Source organism: Lissotriton helveticus, chromosome 7 (assembly GCF_964261635.1).
Source record: "Lissotriton helveticus chromosome 7, aLisHel1.1, whole genome shotgun sequence".
NCBI classification, from domain to species: Eukaryota; Metazoa; Chordata; class Amphibia; order Caudata; family Salamandridae; genus Lissotriton; species Lissotriton helveticus.
The window spans coordinates 1923989326-1923996341 of NC_136068.1; the positions used below are offsets into that span (position 1 = coordinate 1923989326).

Sequence of the window (7016 nt, forward strand, 5' to 3'; positions counted from 1 at the left end):
TAGGGTGAAGGCACAGCGCTCCCAAGCGCTACAAGCCAAATGAAGCGCTCTTAAGCGCTATAACTAAAGTAAAGCGCTCCCAGGTGCCCTCATCAAGCAGGGCAGAGTTCCAGCAAGTCCTTGGGCAGGCAGGGGGGCAAGGCTGGGCCCAGAGCCAGCACACTGGGTCTCCAGGCAGGGAGACAGCCCAAGTGGCGGTCCTCTGGCCCAGCAGCAGCAGCAGCCCCCTCAGGATCCTGGAAGAGAACAACCTCTGTGAGGACACAGCCCCATTTTTATACAGTATTTTCCTTTGTCTGAAGGTGCAGGTGGGGGCGGAACCAGTCGCAGCTGGTTCTTGATTACTCTGTTTACCTCAACCACCCTCTCTATTCACTGGCAGGGCTTGGGTCATCAGACACACCACAGGGGGGCGGAGCCAGCATTGTGTGGGGAAAACCCAGCCCATCCAGGACACAGGTACACTCCTCCCACACATCACTCATGCTAATCTCCCACTCACCACCGGGCAGACCCATCCAGACTTCCTGGAGCCTGGCATGCCAGCCAGCTCCAGCCAATCACACTCCGGCACCCTCACTGCACACGTACAGCCATGTCTAGAAATGGCGCTTCCCTACTAGACACATACATGCTGCATACACCATCTCGCAGCATTCACTCTCACGAGTTCACACATAACAGACTCAAGCCTGTACACCCCACGCATCAGGAACTACCAGGGACACATACATTCCCCATGCATTCCTATGGGCGGGCAGGCCTAGCTCAGCACATGCACTCAGAGTGCGCACGCACTTTCCACTGGGACACAGTGAAAGTGCGCAGAATCCCAAAAATCACCATTGCCAATTCACCATTTAAAGCAAAAAGTCTAGGGGTGAACCTGCCCTAAGGGCCAAAGTCCAACATGGACGATACCAAATGACGTCCAGGAACTGCAAGCATTCCAGAAATTTGCAGAAGGCAAATTAGCCAACTACCAAGGTTGCTCAAGGCGTGACAACATGCGCATCTTAGGGGTGCCGGAAAACGCAGAAGGATAGGCTACTGACCTCTTTGTGGAGAACTTAATAACCACCCACCTACAGCCAAAAGGTCTATTGAACATCTTTGTGGTCGAAAGGGCCCACAAGGACCCCGGGGGTCGACCAAAGCCTGGGGTCCCCTCACGTCCTATTCTGGCTAGACTCTTGAACTACAGAGACAGGGATATTATCCTGCAAACGGCCAGAGTGGCGCCACTGCTCCAGTATGACAACTCGGAAATCACCTTCTTCCCGGATTTCAAGCAGGCTGTGCAAAGGCAAAGGAGGTCATTCTTGACAGTTAAAAAGAGACTTAGAGACAAAGGCCTGAAATATGCGATGCTGTTCCCGGCCCGGCTCTGGGTGGAGGGCAAGGGAAAAACCAGATTCTTTGACTTCCCAGAGGCCGCTGCTGAATGGCTGGAGGGACGCGAAGGAGCCCAACTCCCATGGACACTGAGAGGTATTGTCCTGCCTGATTGCAACTGGAGCTGGAGTTGGTGATCTGGCAACCACCTATTCAACATTGACTATTGCCTGCTTGATGCAGGATCAGGTAGAGCCCAGTTGGGACAGGTACAGACCTGAGGGCTCATGATTAGTAAACTGTACAGATAATGGGCCGACCCTGTCCGGGGAAATTGCTGAACTACGTAGCCGGGGAAGGAAGGGAAGGGCAGGACGCCATATTTCCCCCCAGTTTTCTTCTTTTAGTTCAAACGTGGGGCGACAGGCACTCTGCATTAAGAGAGTTATGGGCAGTTTTGAGCCCAGAGGGCTGGGAAGTAGGGAGGGGGGTAGTTGGGTGGGGTTTTTGTATTGTTGTTTGTTTGTATTGAACCGACAAGGTATCATTGATCCATTGCAGGGAATGACTGGAAACACGTAGGTCCTGATGAGTACCCAATGGGATAAGAGTACTAAATTGATGAGTTGGAACGTTAATGGTCTGGGGGACAAAGTTAAAAGGTGTGTGGTACTACAGCATATCAGACCGCATGCCCCAGACGTGGTATTGCTAACAGAAACACATTTGGTGGGGAACACTTGTAAAGCCCTGAATAGGTGGGGATACAAGCTACTCTGGCTTCACCAAGGGTTCGAGGGGAACTGGGATATTGCTGAGGAACTCCGTCCCAATGACAGTGAATTCCACATGGGGAAGATACATGGGGAAGATACATATGAATCACGGGACCATGGAAGGGGAACACGTTGACCCTTATGTCGGTATATGTGCCACCCGGCCGCCAGGGGCTCACATTCAAAGACCTGGGTTCTATACTACTATCAGTCCCAGACGGTCTCCTGATAGTGGAAGGGGATCTCAATTCAGTCATCTCCGGCAAACTGGACAGGAACCCTCCCCGAGAACTAAGCCCTTCAAATCGCTGACTGCCAGACTTCTTAGAGACTCTGGGATTGGTCGATGCCTGGCGGGCTTTTCACCCTGACAATATCCAGCACACCTACCACTCACGAGCTCACCATAGTCTGTCGCGAATTGATTATTTACTGATTCCAGCACCCCATGTCACATGGGTTCAGGAAATAAGACACATGGCGAGGGGAATCCCGGATCACTCCCCAATATGGGTCCAGTTTGTTATCGGCCAGCACAGATTAGGTAGAGTAGCCCCCATTAAACCCTCGCACATCCATAACCAGGTGGTGCACAAAGCACTGCACAAAGCAATGGAGCTCTATTTCCAGGACAATGAGGGATCGGTACACCCCCACCAGGCATTGTGGGAAGCGTTTAAAACTGTAATAAGGGGCCAAGCACTCTCCCGTATAGCCGGGTGTGAAAAGAGAAGTTAAAAGAGGTAGCTGCCGCAGAAGACGACATCCTCCGTCTGGAGGAAGAGCTTGAGGGGGAGTTAACATCTGACAGACTCCATATCCTACAACTGAAGAGAGAATATTAAAAGGCCATAGTGACTTACAGAGCCAAAGCATTGGGAAGGGAGATGCAGGGCAGAGTATATGATCTTGGGGACAAGGCGGGAAGTTAATTGCATGGCTAGATAAGAAAGACCTTGCGAGTAGACTGGTGCCTGAGTTGACTGGCAGTGCTGGCCAACTGATCACCGACCCCCAGGAGATAGCTAACACATTTGAGGCTCATTTTAGGGAAACATATTGTTCGCAAACGGTGTGCACAATAAGTGATTCTCAATGTCTACTCAAAGACATCGCCCTTCCAACCCTTTTGGCCGATGACTTAAAGTTGTTAGAAGGAGATCTCACGAATGATGAGATAGCCCAAGCAATTAGAAGCTTCAGATCAGGGAAGACATTAGGCCCTAATAGCCTGCCAATCGAGCTCTACAAACTCAGACCAGATAGACTTGCCCAGTAAATATGTGCGATGTTTGAGGAAAGTAAGGAACAGGGTGTGCTTCCGCGAGACGATAGTATTGCGACACTAGTCACAATACATAAGGAAGGCAAGCCGAAGACAGACTGTGCCTCCTATAGGCCAATCTCTTTACTAAACGCAGAACCCAAGATCTTAGCCAAACTCCTGGCTTCTCTATTAGTTAAAGTGATAAGTGGACTGGTTCACCCAGACCAATCAGGCTTCTTGCCTCAGCGTAACACTGCATTAAACATGCGCACAGGACACGTCGTAATGGGAAGGGTGGCCACTATTCGAGAGGCGGCGATAATAGTATCGCTAGATGCCACAATTGCATTTGACACGGTCAAATGACCATATATTTTCGCAGTCCTCGCAAAAATGGGATTCGGTCCATGTTTCATCCAATGGGTCAAGCTCCTCTACTCTTAACCCTTAGCCCAAGTGTTCATAAACAACAAAAAGTCAGAAGTATTCACACAGGGTAGAGGGACTCGTCAGGGCTGCCCACTCTTCCCCTTCCTGTTCGCACTAGCCTTGGAGCCCGGGGCATCCTGGATTCGTAGGGATCCAGTGATACGTGGACTGTGATGAGCAGAAATCTGGGAAGAATGCATCTCACTGTATGCGGACGACATACTCCTATTTTTGGCCTCACTCATATTGGTACTAGACATAAATGTAAATGTAATGTAAATGTATGAAACTTATATAGCGCAGGACTTACCCTGGGGCATCTCCGCGCTTGCTTAGGGAACCCGTCCTGGTATTCCCCTGTGAGAAACCCCGGCAGGGTATCCACAAGGTGAAAGCCAGGCATCCCGCCGCGAGGGGCCGATGTGGAGATTAAGCAAGCTATTGCCCAGAGTCGCAGAGTGTGACCCCGTGAGTCGAGTAGGCACCGGAGCGAGAATTGTCGAGACCGTGGAATTTATGAGCCCTAGACCCGCCGAGGCGGGGAATCGAACCCTGGTCCACGGTCGATCTCAGATTCCGGGTCTGCCGCCTCTAACCACTGAGCCACACTTCTCCTTGCAGACATACTTGCAGCCTTTGGCAGACACTCTGGCTACTCGATCAACTGGAGTAAATCTATATTGTACGTCCTTAATTATCCCCCGTCTGACCTCCCTAGGGGATGCCCGGTTCAGGTAACCACTGTGGGTTTTAAGTACCTGGGCATCTATATCACAGCAGATCCCGTATGCAGATTTGCTCAGAATCTCCTCCCGTCTCTACAAAGGCTGAAGCGAGATACGGTATGCTGCAAAACGCTTCCACTCTCGCTGCTGGGCAGGGCGTCACTGTTTAAAATGATGTCCTTGCCCACTTTCCATACGTGTTGCAAAACTCCTCTGACCTAGTCCACGCAAGCTATTTTAGGGAAATCGTAAGCCTGCAAAGAAGCTTTTTGTGGAATGGAAAACCCTGCATAGCTCTCGCTAAGCTCAACCTTAGCTGGTATGATGGGGGAATTGGCCTTCCTGACCTTGAGAATTATTACTGGGCAGCTCATTTGGCCGCTATTAACCACGGAACGTATCGCCGAGCGGACGACCCAGGCTATGCAACGATAGGTGGTTGCTGCCAGAAGGGAATTACAAAAGAGCACTTTATTCAAAACAAGAGCAACTTCACCTGACAGGGCCAACTAGACACTCATTGCAAGTCTGGCATGCCGCCAATGGATGCTTGGGGTGGGAGCACAGAGTAACATTGGCAACCCCCCTGAGGGACTCGGAATTACTTGGGAACTTGTGGAAGTTGAAGGGTTTTGACAAGTGGGACCTAATAGGTATTTCTAAGATAGGACACCACTGGGTGAAAGCAGAAGTTAAATCGTTTGCCTCTCTGCAACAAGAACATGACATGGCCATCACAGAACATTTCAGGTACATGCAGGTTCACCATGCACTGCAGACACACCTACAGAAAGGAGTCACTCCCCTGGACTCCTCGCCTCTTGAGGATAGGATACCAGACGGCTACCTGCCACGAAAGCCATTTCACTGACCTATAAAAACTGATTAATAACTCCAGTGAGCCGCTCTGATGCACAAGAGAGAAATGGGAAAGAGACTACATAATCCTAGATGACGAGGACTGGGTGGTGGCACTGGCCTCCCCACGAGAGGTGGCTGTCTCAGCTGGATTGCAGCTTGTACAGCTCAAACTCTTGCATAGAACATACATAACAGGGCCATGTCTACTGAAAATGGGGAAAGCAGACGACGGAGACCGCAGGAGGCGCTGTGGGGGTGAGGGAACCTTCTTACATATACTGTGGGATTGTGTACATATCCAACAATACTGGAGCAAAATACTTGACATTCTCAGTGAGGTACTCACGCTTACTATTCACCCAGAAGCCAAATGATGTCTCTTGAATGTGTGGGAGCCCACAGACCTCAACAACAAACGCGTCATATGGGTAACACTGGGTCATATGGTAGCGAAGAGGAACATCGCCCAACTATGGGGAGCCTCCCACACGCCAACCATAGACGCCTGGAAAAGAGACATGTTTCGGGAAAAGATAGTACACGTGGCACGGGGGTGCCCCTAAAAATGGTTCCACATCTGGAATGACTGGAATATATTTCGAGATAATATTTGCATCCCCCGCTTGTTCCGACTCATGATAATCCAACATCGCCGTAAATGAGGTAACAACTTACAAATCATGACTCATGTGCCTCCCTGAATGTCAATGTAATACATCGGATATTCCTCTGCGCTATGATGTACCTTGTGATGTTGATTCTTAATTGTTAAATAAAAAGCATTATAAAAAAATACATTGGGCCTCAACACTCTGCACCCGGCCACCCTAGTGCCGCTGAGGGTGCAACAGTGCATCACTGAGCCGGGGGGACCCCTGATTCTAGCCCCAGAACCTTAACTCCCACAGTCGATAACTTACCTGTGAACCGATAACCTGTTTTTCCTCCATAGGATAACATTGACAATTTTCTTCCGAAAAGTTTCAAAGTGTGGAGTTTTGAAATCCCAAAATATTCTTTACAAATGACACGAATAACCTAAACGTATTTACTTATCTGTTTGCAGGAAATGTCCCAGTGCTGAATCTAGGCATTCAGCACTGAGTTACAAAAGTAACGTAAAAAGTATCTTACCTGTAATTTACTGAAAAAGCCTATTTATTTCAATGTACTGTATTTGCTAAGTGTTGCAACCTACTGCATCCCCTGTAAATCAAACAAAGTACAATTCCTATTGCATTTTCAAACTGTTCCATATTCAGCAACGTATTACTGTAACATATTTAAAGCTTACCTGTGCCAGGCTTGCTTGGTTCTAAAAATAAAACAACACTATTTTTTTTTATACAAAAACAATTGGCCTAGAGTTCAGTTCTTGAGTGTGTGAATTCATTTGCTGACTGAGTGTGTGCATCAAATGCTTAACACTGTCCTCTGATACTGCCTTACTGCTCGACCAAGCTATCACAAATAGAGAGTAAGGTCATGTCTGACTTTAACCTCTGCCTACCTCTGGGGTCACCGGGACTCTATCCACACTATACCTCATTTTGGTGTAGCATATATAGAGCTAGTTTCCTACAGCCACACAGCAGGAATCCCAGGTCCAGGGGGCCTTTAGCC

The 7016-nt window shown here is 49.1% G+C and overlaps 1 long non-coding RNA gene across 1 annotated transcript; it reads left to right on the forward strand.

The window, feature by feature from the left end:
* The first annotated feature begins 1160 nt into the window (after positions 1–1160).
* Positions 1161–6746, forward strand: LOC144770901 (uncharacterized). Its single transcript, XR_013599064.1, has 2 exons — positions 1161–4071; positions 4429–6746. It is a non-coding gene; the product is annotated as an uncharacterized LOC144770901 (long non-coding RNA).
* The last annotated feature ends 270 nt before the right edge of the window (positions 6747–7016 follow it).